Source organism: Macaca mulatta, chromosome 2, assembly GCF_049350105.2.
Source record: "Macaca mulatta isolate MMU2019108-1 chromosome 2, T2T-MMU8v2.0, whole genome shotgun sequence".
In the NCBI taxonomy this organism is placed as follows: Eukaryota; Metazoa; Chordata; class Mammalia; order Primates; family Cercopithecidae; genus Macaca; species Macaca mulatta.
In genome coordinates, this window is record NC_133407.1 from 173089018 (window position 1) to 173102027 (window position 13010).

General features: G+C 39.0%; 1 long non-coding RNA gene across 5 annotated transcripts in view; it reads left to right on the forward strand.

The window, feature by feature from the left end:
• LOC114676434 (uncharacterized) overlaps nt 1–13010 on the forward strand; it is a 587559-nt gene that overhangs the window by 101228 nt on the left and 473321 nt on the right. Inside the window, exon 2 of one of the 5 annotated variants that reach the window (XR_013414574.1) lies at nt 1849–1917. The exons of the other annotated variants lie outside the window; for them this stretch is intronic. This is a non-coding gene — a long non-coding RNA (uncharacterized LOC114676434). The remainder of the gene's footprint in view (nt 1–1848; nt 1918–13010) is intronic. 5 annotated transcript variants of the gene reach the window in all.

Sequence of the window (13010 nt, forward strand, 5' to 3'; positions counted from 1 at the left end):
TCCCACAAGTCCCAGGTTTGGTGTGCACTGAAGACATTGTTTGGGAAAGGCATTACCCGCAAGACTAAGCTCAAGATGTGGCAAAAAATTTACATGAACCTGGATGTCTGCAAAGCTTGGTAAAGCATCTCACTTTCCAGAGCCAGGCAGTATCACATAGTAGCAAATTCCTTGCTAAGTATTTTTCAATTGTTCTTTTGAGGTTCACTGTATCTGTTTGCATATACCCCACTAGATTTTATTATGCACCTACCCTTCGCCAACTTAAAAAATAAACACAGTGTATAAATTTGGGAAGGAGAGAAGACTTTATTTCTTATAAAGGATTATAGTCTGTAAGGTGGCCATCCTGCAGGTTGGGAAGTACAGCCACCAGCCATGTGCCACCAGGCACTTTAAAGGAAGAGGGATTGTGATACAGTTTTTGTTGTTGTTGTTGTTGTTGTTGTTGTTGTTGTTGTTGTTTTTGAGATGGAGTCTCGCTCTGTCGCTGAGACTGAGACTGGAGTGCAGTGGCCAGATCTCGGCTCACTGCAAGCTCCACCTCCCGGGTTTGCGCCATTCTCCTGCCTCAGCCTCCCGAGTAGCTGGGACTACAGACTCTCGCCACCTCGCCCGGCTATTTTTTTGTATTTTTTACTAGAGACGGGGTTTCACCGGGTTAGCCAAGATGGTCTTGATCTCCTGACCTCGTGATCCGCCCGTCTCGGCCTCCCAAAGTGCTGGGATTACAGGCTTGAGCCACCGCGCCCGGCCTGTGATACAGTTTTATGCTGAATAGTTTTGCTAAACATATGTATTCAACAGCCTACAGGAAGAGCTACGAATATGCATGAAAGTGGTCCTGACACATGTGTATCACGAAAACATGCATGTAACGTAAGACTTATGTTCAACTTGAGATGGAAACTTAATATCCAGATGTATTACAATTAGACCTTTTACATCAAAAGGTCCTTTCACAACACAAAGGCATGTAAGTGTGCAATCTCTGTAAACAGCTGGAACCAATCCATGGTCAGTGGTCTTATCTGGAGAGAGTTACTGAAATCAGGCTGTTTTCCAATGAAAGCTGTAGTTATAGCTGGTGGAACGGGAGCTGGGGTCAGTTAGTCAGCATCTGGTGAAGTTACACGTTGTTTTAATATTGCTTATCTCATGGACAGTGCTTGTTCATCTGGTAGAGAAAAAGAAACATCTTATGGCAGTTAGAACATAGTTTATTGTTTAAATATATTAATAGAGGTGCATGATGTAGCTCTTGCCTGGCATGGCCTTAGGTCCTGTTTATAAATTGGTATCTTTTACGAAGAGGCTGTTCTGTCAGTCTTATGATCTGTATTTTGACATTAATGCTGATCAGTTACTGTATCTAAATCATAAAAGGGAGTGGGGTATAGTGAGGCATGTCTGATCCCCCATGCTGTCATGCCTAGGAATTCAGTTTTAAGGTTGTCCTGGGGTCCCCTTGGCCACAAGGGTGTTTATTCAGTGGGTGTTGGCCTTAGAATTTTATTTTGAGTTTATACCTTATTATACCTTATTATTCTGATCATTCTCATATTCAAATCTAACTCCTCAAGTTATTAATTAATCAGTTAAAAATAAAATTATATTAGTCTAAATGATTTCCATGTGTAAGAATGGTGTATGCTTTGCTTTTGTTCTCTTCTTTAAAATTTTGTATGAAAAAACACATACAGTGAAACATGCACTTACAATATGATATTTTGAGTGTCTAATTCTTTTGCTCGTTTTCTAAAATTAAGTAGTTTTTCTTTCCTACAAAGTTTTAGGAATCATTTGTATACTCTCAATACATCTACTTTGTGACTCCCTCCCTTCCAGGACCACTTCTTCTCTCGAAAGTTGAAATGACTTTGGCAGCCTGAAATCCATCCTTCCATCATCAAACCAGTAAGATCTCAGCTTTCTTTTAAAGTTCTAGCTGCTCTATATCCCTCTGCTGACTGAGGGATTTCCTGGGGGAAAAACATATAAACATGAACCTCTTACTTTCTTTCAAGGCTTCTTCAGTTTCTGTCTGCTTTTGGTCACTCCTGTGCTTTCAGATAGCTTCAAATATTTTTTTCTCCCAGATTTAGCATTGGTAACAGTAGGATGGCTAGTTCAATACATGCTATTTCACCATTAACTGGAACTGAATCATATTCCTGCTTTTGTCATTGTATTCCCAGATGCTGTAACAATGCTTTCAATATTATAGATATTTAATATATATTTTTTGAATTATTTTTATTTTATTATTATTTTTTTGAAACAGATTCTCGCTCTGCTACCCAGGCTGGAGTGCAGTGGCACAATCTCAGCTCGCAGCAACCTCCACCTCCTGGGTTCAAGCAATTCTCCTGCCTCAGCCTCCCAAGTAGCTGGGATTACAGGCGTGCATCACCATGCCTGGCTAATTTTTTGTATTTTTAGTAGAGATGGGGTTTCACTATGTTGCCCAGGTTGGTCTTGAATTCCTGACCTGAAGTGATCCACATGTCTGGCCTCCCACAGTGTTAGGATTACCGGTGTGAGTCCCTGCACCCAGCCAAATTATTTTTGAAGGATTGCATTTCTTTCTCTCCTGTCCTGAAAGGATTGCGCTTCTTTCTCTCCTGGAATTGCAATATTTCTTTCTGCTTTACAAAGCAGAGTAAAACCTAAACTATTGTTGTTACAGTAGCAAACTCATGGCACAACACTGTGTAATTTAGAGTTTTATTATTTAATGTAACTCTTTACTCCCTCTATTAAGTATCTCTTGTAGTGTAACAGATCACCCACAATTTAGAAGCTTACTACAACAAATATCTATGATCACAGTGTTGGTAGATCAGGAGTACCGGCCCAGCTTAGCTGGGTGTCTCTGACTCAGGGTCTCTCAGGGCACTGCAGTCTCCTTTGAAGTCAAAATTGGGGAACAATTTGCTTTTAAATTCATTCACATCATGATTGTTGGCAGAATTTCAGTTCTCAGGACACTGGGCTGAAGACCTTATTTCCTCTCTAACTGTTGACCAGAATCCTCTTTCAAATGAAATGTAGACCTTTTCATCGTGTACTTCTAACATGGCAGCTGCCTTCCTCAAAGAAGAAGAGGAGAGAACAAGAGAGAGTGACCAAGATGGCCATCACAGACTTTTTGTAAACTACTCTTGGAAGTGACGCCCCATTCCCTCTGCTGCATTACCTTCACTAGAAGTGAGTCATGAAATCCAACTGAAGGGGAGGGAATTTTACAAAAGCATGAATACAGGAGGCAGAGTTTTTTGGAGACCATCTTAGAAACCACCTACAACACTTCTCTTACATGGAGAGATGAATCATTTTAAAAAATACATTTCAAAAGTGCATGGATCTCCTGTTTTATTTCAGGAACTGCTATGCTCTCAGGGGTGGAAAGATAAGGGATGGAACTATAAAATGGCTCACTTCTTATCTTCCAGGAACTTATGTTCTGGTTCAGGAGGCAGAACTATTGAAATGTGATCAGGGCTATAAAAGCTGTAGGAGTTGTGGGAGCAGAAAAACTTTTTAAGATGTAAGCAATGTTACCTTTGTAAACTAAAAATAAAATTCTAAGCCCTCTAACCATCTGAATGAACCCCTGTTCTAGGCCAAGGCCATTTCGAAGTTAACCTGAGAACCCAGTTCAGGCCATGATGGGAAGTGGAGGTCATACATACCTCCTTATACCCTCCTTCCTTTGGAATCAGGCACAACTCACCAACATTAACATTAAAACAGAGGTTTTAAGACTTTTTGTAGCAAAACGACACCGAATTCCAGCCTGACTCTGGTATTGTGTCACAAGGCAGATAGCAGGCTCTGAAAGAAATTGAAGTATTTTACCCTAAAATATATTTCTTTGAAATATTTTGAAATGCCCCTGCAAAGCTGTCTCTTGTGGGGAAAGTCTAAATTCTGTAGAGAATTTCTTTCCTTTTCCAGTTATTTTCCCTGATCCAGGAGAGAACGGAGTCTGGTACCTTTTTAAAGTCTGATAAGAAACATTTACAATCTTTTCATTCTCAAGCCTGCTACCTGGAAGCTTCATCTGCATAATAAGAACCTTGGTCTCCACAACCCCTTGTCTTAACCCAAACACTCCCTTCTATGGATTGCAGATCTTTAGAAAAACTCTTTCAACCAATTGTCAATTGGAAAATCTCTGAATCCACCTATGACCTGGAAGCCCACACTTAGAGTTGTTTTGTCTTTTCAGACAGAACCAATGTACATCTTACATGTACTGATTGATGTCTTACGTCTCCCTAAAATGTATAAAACTAAGCTTTTGCTCAATCACCTTAGCACACACCATCAGGATCTCCTGAGGGTGTGTCATGGGCATATCCTTAACATTGGCAAAATAAACTAAACTGAGACTTGTCTCAGATAATTTTTGGTTCACACCTTCATAAAGGAAGTGAAGTTCATAAAGGAAGGCTATGTGTTGAAGAAAAGAACAGGAGAGAAACCATCTTCCAACAGGCACCTGTGAGAACCTTGTAAGAATTACAGACACTTTTAATGACAAAGTCAGGCATCCGCATTGGGAGGAGTGGTGAGGAAGAAAGAGGCTGGATAAAGGAGCCAGAAGACATGCTGGGAGGGACCTTTTAGGCCACACTCAGGACTTTGGACACTGCAGTATGTGAAGTGGAAACACTGAAGGATATAATCAGTTATGTACAGAATAAAAATGCCCTGAGCCAAGCTTGGTATGCACTGTTTTATCAATAAACAGACCAAAAAGAAGAGGAATATGTGTCATCTCCCATTTCAAAACCTCTAAGACTACTCTATCAAATGACTAGGTTGTAGTCTAGGTGGAAAGCTTTGTGTGAGTTCTTTTACTTCAGGTCAAATTATACATCTCAATGACTGAGAACCACATCTCAATAACATGTAATTTCTCACAAGCACCACATTTTGTGAAGTAACTGGAAGAATATGATTCAAGATTGTTTCCAGAGAAGAATGAAAGAAAATAGTAGTGTTCCTGTGTAATGTTAACCATGAGACAGCTCAACCCATAGCTCCTTTATTTAGCTTGGTAAATTAAATGAATCTCTAAATACTTTAATTACTTCCCCCATTGCCTTTCTTCCTCCACAGTGCAAACTCTGTGCCATTCACTTGTTAAAGCCTCTTTTGAAACTCATTTCTCACATTTCCCCAAAGATCCATAAGCTTTCTATATGGAAGTGAAAAGAAGCAGTGAGGCATATAGTCAGTGATACTTAAAACTGGATGAGTCACCCCCAGGGAATGTCTGGGAGGTGTTTGAGGGCTTAAACATGTGCCAGAACCCACAGTCTTACAAGTATTCAAGCAGACCAGATTCTGACTGAATAATGCCATAATTTCTAAGATTCTAAATTCTAAGATTCTTTCCAGTGTCATATTGTCAGATACCTGAGAATCCAATTGACTTACTAATATTTATAAACATACACCATCATCAAAGGGAAAATATCTGGCTAAATCTGGGAGATGACATTGCCCTTGCAGAATTGTATGACCTGTAATCCTATAGTGCTCTTCTGAGCAATGAAGGATTAAACAATTTGCAGGTACTATGTCTCCATGTATACTAAGTCTTGCTCTAATATTCTTCAGAAAAAACAGGACCACTCAGTCAAGGCTATAAGTGATATCTGGGTTACCTATATGAGAGACATTATGTCTCCTTTCAAAAAAGTAAAATTTTCTATATGAAATTTTAACTTCAGAAACAGGTAGGAAAACTATAATTATCATCAAAAACTTTATTTCATACATTTATCTACAGAAAGATACTTGCTTTTCCTTCTCAAATTAGATAATTTATATCCAGTCCAGCAGGAAATTCACATATGAGAAGCAAAATAACATTCATTTTATTACCCACCTCTTCTTAGCTGGGATCATGTAGGGCTTTAAAATTATCATTTAATTATGACCGAGGAAAGGCACACTTTTGGGAAGATTAAAGGATCTGGCATGGAACTTCAGAGAAGGTAATTATCAGGGAATCTTAGCAAGTATATATTAGAGACAAATTTGATTGATGACAGTTATAGAAAATGAATGACACAGGATGAAATGAAAGACCACTAAATTAGAAAAGGCATTCTCTAGTGCATGGTGTTATATATTGTCAGACTGAGAGATGTTTATAAGATGAAACATGAGCACTTCATCATCAAATATAAGTTGTATTAGTCTGTTTTCACTCTACTGATAAAGACATACCTGAGACTGGGGAATTTACAAAAGGAAGAGGTTTGATTGGACTTACAGTTCCACATGACTGGCAAGTTCATGATCATGGCAGAAGGCAAGGAGGAGCAAGTCACATCTTACATGGATGGTAGCAAGCAAAAAAATAGAGCTTGTGCAGAGAAACTCCCATTTTTTAAAACCATCAGATCTTGTGAGACCCATTTACTATCATGAGAACAGCACAGGAAAGACCTGCCCCTATGGTTCAATCATCTCCCACCAGGTCCCTCCCACAACACGTGGGAATTATGGGAGCTTAAAGATGACATTTGGGTGGGGACACAGAGCCAAGCCATATCATTCGGCTCCTGACCCCTCCCAAACCTCGTATTTTTACATTTCAAAATTAATCATGCTTTCCCAACAGTCCTCCAAAGTCTCAACTGATTTCAGCATTAACTCAAACATTCACAGTCCAAAGTCTCATCTGAGACAAGACAAGTCTCTTCTGCCTATGAGCCTGTAAAATCAAACGCAAGTTAGTTACTTCCTAGACACAATGTGGGTACAGGCATTGGGCAAATACAACCATTCCAAATGGGAGAAAATGGCCAAAACAAAGGAGTTACAGGCCCTAGGCAAGTCCAAAATTTAGCAGTGCAGTCAAATCTTGAAGCTCCAAAATGATCTCCTTTGACTCCAGGTATCATATCCAGGTCATGCTGATGCAAGAGGTGGGTTCCCATGGTCTTGGGCAGCTCTGTCCCTGTGGCTTTGCAGGGTACAGTCTCCTGCCCAGCTGTCTTCACAGCTGGCATTGAGTATCTGTGGCTTTTCCAGGTGCACAGTGCAAGCTGTCAGTGGATCTACCATTCTGGGGTCTGGAGGATGGTGGCCCTCATCTCACAGCTCTACTAAGCAGTGCCGCAGCAGTAACTCAGTGTGTGAGCTCCCACCCCACATTTCCCTTCTGCACTGCTCTAGCAGAGGTTTTCCATGAGGGCTCCACCCCTGCAGCAAACACTGCTTGGGAATCCAGGTATTTCCATGCATCTTCTGAAATCTAGGCAGAGGTTCCCAAACTTCAATTCTTGACTTCTGTGCCCTTGCAGTCTCAATACCACACGAAAGCTGCCAAGTCTTGATGGTTGCACCCTCTGAAGCAAGAGTCCAAGCTCTACATTGGCCCCTTTGAACCACAGCTGGAGCGTCTGGAATGCAGGGCACCAAGTCCCTAGGCTGCACACAGCATGGGATCCTGGGCCCGGCCCATGGAACCACTTTTTTCTCCTAGGCCTCTGGGACTGTGATGGGAGGGGCTACCACGAAAACCTCTGACATGCCCTGGAAACATTTTCCGCATTGTTTAGGGGACTAACATTTGACACTTCGATACTTATGCAAATTTGTGCAGGTGGCTTGAATTTCTCCTCAGAAAATGGAATTTTCTTTTCTATTGCATTGTCAGGCTGCAAATTTTCTGAAATTTTAGGCTCTGATAAAACTGAATGCCTTTAACTGCATCTAAGTCACATCTTGAATGCCTTGCTGCTTAGAAATTTCGTCTGCCAGATACCCTAAATCATCTCTCTCAAGTTCAAAGTTTCACAAATCTCTAGGCCAGGGGCAAAATGCAGCCAGTCTCTTTGCTAAAACATAGCAAGAGTCACCTTTGCTCCAGTTCCCAGCAAGTTCCTCATCTCTATCTAAGACCACTTTAGCCTGGATCTTATTGCTCATATCACTATCAGCATTTTTGTCAAAGTCATTCAATAAGTCTCTAGAAAGTTCTGAACTTTCCCAAATTTTTCTGTCTTCTTCTGAGTCCTCCAAACTGTTCCAACCTCGGCCTGTTACCCAGTTCCAAAATTGCTTCCACATTTTCATGTATCTTTTTAGCAATGCCCCACTCTACTGGTACTAATTTGCTGTGTTAGTGCGTTTTCACACTCCTGATAAAGACATACCTGAGACTGGGCAGCAAAAGAAAGAGGTTTAATGGACTTACAGTTCCACGTGGCTGGGGAGGCCTCACAATCATGGTGGAAGGCAAGGAGGAGCAAGTCACATCTTATGTGGGTGGCAAAAAAAAAAAAAAAAAAAAGCTTATGCAGAGAAACTTCTGTTTTTTTAAAACTATCAGATCTTGAGAGACCCAATCACTATCATGAGACCAGCACGGGAAAGACCTGCCCCCATGATTCAATCATCTCCCATTGGATGCCTCCCACAACACATGAGATTTATATGAGCAACAAGATGATATTTGCATGGAGACATAGAGCCAAACCATACCATAAGTTAATACAGGAACTACCAGAGTTCTAAAATTATAAACCTGGATTTTCCTAAGAAAATAGAGTGAATTATGACTTACAAAATATCAATAAGATATTTTTCTATTTTGGAAAGTTACTAACACCCCAAATTCATGTGACCATATCATAGTGAAGAAGTAGAAGTATATTTGGAAACAGGAATAGCCAACTAAAGCCAATTGTCATTATAAGGCCTTCATCAATTTAACATATTATTGCTGAACGTTTTACTCTCAAGACTTTTTTTCACATGGAAATTAATTGGATTTAGTCCGTAGATTCTTATATCATGAGTATATCATTAATACCTTAAAAATAGGTATAGAGTACATATGACTAGCTGGAATATAATATTAAATTCATCTTAAACCTAATTTTAGAGTGTAATATTTTCTGCTCCCAAACAAAATTAAGAAGTAGAAACAAGGACCAACTGGGTAGATTTTTTTTTTCTTACTTATTTCAATATTTACCAGACATCTACTACATTCAAGGTACTGTGCCAGCCTTTGTGTTCACAAAGAAAAAAAAGAAAACTGACCTATAAACATATATAATAAGATGTGGTAGAATAAGAACAAACAAATCCCAGGTTAAGTCTCCTCTCCTCCAACGACGGGGTAACTCCGAATGCCACCACTAAAGGAAATAGAAATAAGCTGATTCTTCCAACTCAGAGGCTGTGGGACTTTGGATGCTCCACTTTCACATTCCTCTTGTTCTCTCTAGCTGTAGGGTTGCTTAGCTCCACACATGCTCAGTCATTCAATTAGTTACTACCAACAGTGCTAAAAATATTCCTCCTCATTAAATGGACCTGTCGCTTCATTTAAACTCCTTTGTGCTTTAATTTAGATTTAAATAATGATACCCAGTTTTACTTCCTTGTTTACCACTTTATTTCTCTGCCCTGACTTTGGCCCAAATAAGCGCTTCATAGCTCTTCAAAGCTGGAAGGGCAAACATTTCCAAATTTTTCCATTAAAATAAGAATGTACTTTAGATAATTTAAGAGGTTCTCTATTTCTCCCTTACTAGTCCCCTCCCAGGACTCTCCTTTGCACCCAGTCTATCCCATATCCCACAGGTGATCCACTTCACCTTCATGCTGCTTATTCCCTCCCGTCCTGGGCAATTCTTGCTTGGGGTTTCCCATGTATGTAATTGCAGTCAAATGGATAGTAGCTGGGGCTGGAGTCATCTGAAGTTTCTTCATGTGCATAGCTGACACATGGCCTGAGAAGCTAGAGCTCTGAAAGTTGTTTTGCTTTCTCCATGTGACCCCATGGCTAGCTTAGGCTTCCTTACAGTATGGCGGTCCTAGACTAGTGTGACTTTTTTACATGTGACTGAATTTCCCAGAAGAAGCATTCCAAGAGTCCCAGATGAAAGATGCAATTCTTTTTGTGACCTAAACTCAGAAGCTCCAGAAACATCATTTCTGCATTCTACTACTTGAGTAATTCCTAGGGCAAGCTGACATTCAACTAGAAGCGTGACTTGATCTCTCAATGGAAGCAATAGCCAAGATTCTGTGACTGCCTTTAATCCACCCTATGCTATTTGTTTAACTAAGGCCCCATATTTGTAGGACTTGTTAATGTTTTTAATATAATGAAGACGCAGAGGCTTGGAGCAAATGACTTACTACCAAGGTTTTTCGGTAAATTGGTGTCAGAGCAGTGAAAACAAATGTATACAGAGCTCTTCATTCTTTAAGTATCTGATTCTCTACTTGCTGAAGGTTTTTAAGTGAATAATCAATTCTGTATGTTAAAATCCACCAGAATGACATCTTAAAGATTCTTGTTTATGTGCATTAGCAGCTTTTGTGCAAATAAAATCTTTTCTCAATTTAATGCTTTTTTAAATCACCAAATTTCCTAATGTTTTAGTCTCTGATGTTCTAGAGACATGCTACAAAAATCTACTTCACTGATCATTTTTTCCATGATGATTTTATCCTACTGATTCTACAGATTGAAATAATGATTTTACCTTATCCTTTGAAAATTAAACTGTCATGTCAAGTAGATATTATAAAGTTTTGGTTAGTTAATATATTTTACTCATGAAAATCTACTTAATTCTCAATAAGCACAAGTTGAAATTTTAGAACTTTTGGCTCCATGCATTTATGTTAAACAACTGGTTTTGGGGGAAACAAAGAGAAGAAGGATATTTTCTACAATCTTGCTTATGTGAACATCTTGGGGAATTAAGCTGTTTTCTTTGGGCCTCCTCCTGGTTTTCTGTTCAGTTTCTCTTCTCATCCAAATCTATTCTTTTACTTTAATTTTTTTTTCTGAGTGTGTTCTGCCACTTTAGTTCTCTGTGAGGTTTCTTATTTTGTTTATAGATAAAAACTTGGTGCTTTTTTTCAGTTGCCAGTAAATGTTTGTGTAGAATTGCCTAGTTAGCCTCTGATGATGATGGCGTAAGTCAGCCCTTTCTCTATGTTTCTGTAGTTTCCCCTGCGATGTGTAAAGGCACCCTGTTTCATCTTATCTAGCTTTGGCATGAGTCCATACTGTGTGTATGTGCATATGCACATGAAATGCCTTCGCCTGCCAAGTGAAAATGCACAGTACCTTTCCCAGAAACTGCAATCCAATAGAAACAAAATGCAAACTCTGCAGCAAAATTAGAACTTGTTTGTTGAAAATAACTTTTCAGTAATAAAAATAATTAAACATATATTAAAGGTATCAATTTCCTGTTTACAAAACAATTCAAATAGGCCATTTATTGTCACTCCAATTTCAGAGTCCAAGAGGTTAAAGACTTGTCTGTTTATGGCAATAATTACAAAATGTATGACCAAAACTATTTTGAAATAGTTAAAAGTATTCTTAGGAATTGGAAATGAATGTATGAAATGATAATTAAATGATGAAGGAAGTTTTTTTTAAAGTAACCAGAACTGTATATATTTGCCTCACTTGAAAAAGTGATTAGTGAGTCCAATAAAGATGATTAGAATGTCAATTTTAAAGTAGCGCATCCTTAAGAAGAATGTACTTGTGAGGGAAGATGCCTCATGGCATATGGAAAGTGGGCATTCTGAAGGCAAACAGCTGCTAGTACATTCTAGCTTACTGACTAACACTATATGGGCTGCTGGGCAGGTAGACTTCTAAGTGGAGCCCAAAGCATCCACCTTTCTGTATCAGAAGACACAAGTCAAACATCACCCACAGAACTGGCCTGGCTCACAAAACAATTTTCTGATTAAAATTTAATAATATTTTATGTTAATTTTCCTATAGGTGAGAATTAATTGACTCATTGATTAGTCTTTCTATAGTTTTGTTTCTCATTTAAAATTAATATATTGCCAAGTGTGGTGGCTCATGGCTCTAATCCTAGAAGCCTGGGAGGCTGAAGTGGGAGGATCACTTGATACTAGGAGTTTGACACCAGCTGGGCAACATAGTGAGACAAAAATCTCTAAAATAAAAATAAATAAATAAATAAATAAATAAATAAATAAAGCTGGGTGTGGTGGCATGTGCCTGTAGTTCCAACTATTTTAGTGGCTGAGGTAGAAAGATTATTTGAGGCCAGGAGTTGGAGGCTGTAGTGAGCTATGATCCTGGTATTGAACTCTAGCCTGGGAAACAGAACCAGACCCTGAGTATAAAAAAAATATTATTATATTACCAATATAGTCAAGTGTATTGTGAGATAGTTGCTCTGATTCTGATCACCTTTGTGTTTACTGGCAAAACCAAGTTTCTGACTCTGTGAAAGTGTAGACTGGACCATAGACTCCTGTTTTTTTAACTGTTTTAATGGCCATCGTTACTAAAATCACTGCATGGTTTTCGAAAAGACAGATTACTTAAGTCCTTCTGTGACGCACTGAATACAATTCTCTTCTGGAAGAAGCTGACATCTGCTTTTTAGGTAATTTCCTGTGCTAATTATTATATAAAAAAAAGAAGGCAAGTGATTATACCCTGCTATGTTAATTTCTCAACGGAAAATGGGAAAAATATGCAGTAAGCTTTTGCTATGTGCCAGGCATTGGAGTAGATGCTGGGGACACATGGTTGGATGAGGCAGAGATCCATTTTCAAGGAAGACATCATGAAGATAACAGGCAAATAGTCAACTATCTAAAATATATTTGAGTGCCTTTTAAAATAAAGTTCTATCCAAAGATAGGAAAAAAAGAGCAAGTAACTTTAAGGACTTTCCAGGGACAATAATATAGAAAGTTCAGAGTCGTAGTTTTAAGAAATAGCCAGATTTGAAGCATCACAGCTAATGAGAAGACAATTCTGCTACTAATGTGGGAAGAAAAATCTCAAGAGGTATGGAAGGCAAACTATACAGAGGTTTAATGAGTTTCATTAACACAATTAGGGGCAGAGTGGAAGAAGAGGATTTAGCTGAGTTTTAAATCAGAGGAATGAAGCATTGGCTGCTGACCTTGGGGAGTTGCCAGAATTAACAGGAAATTTTCCA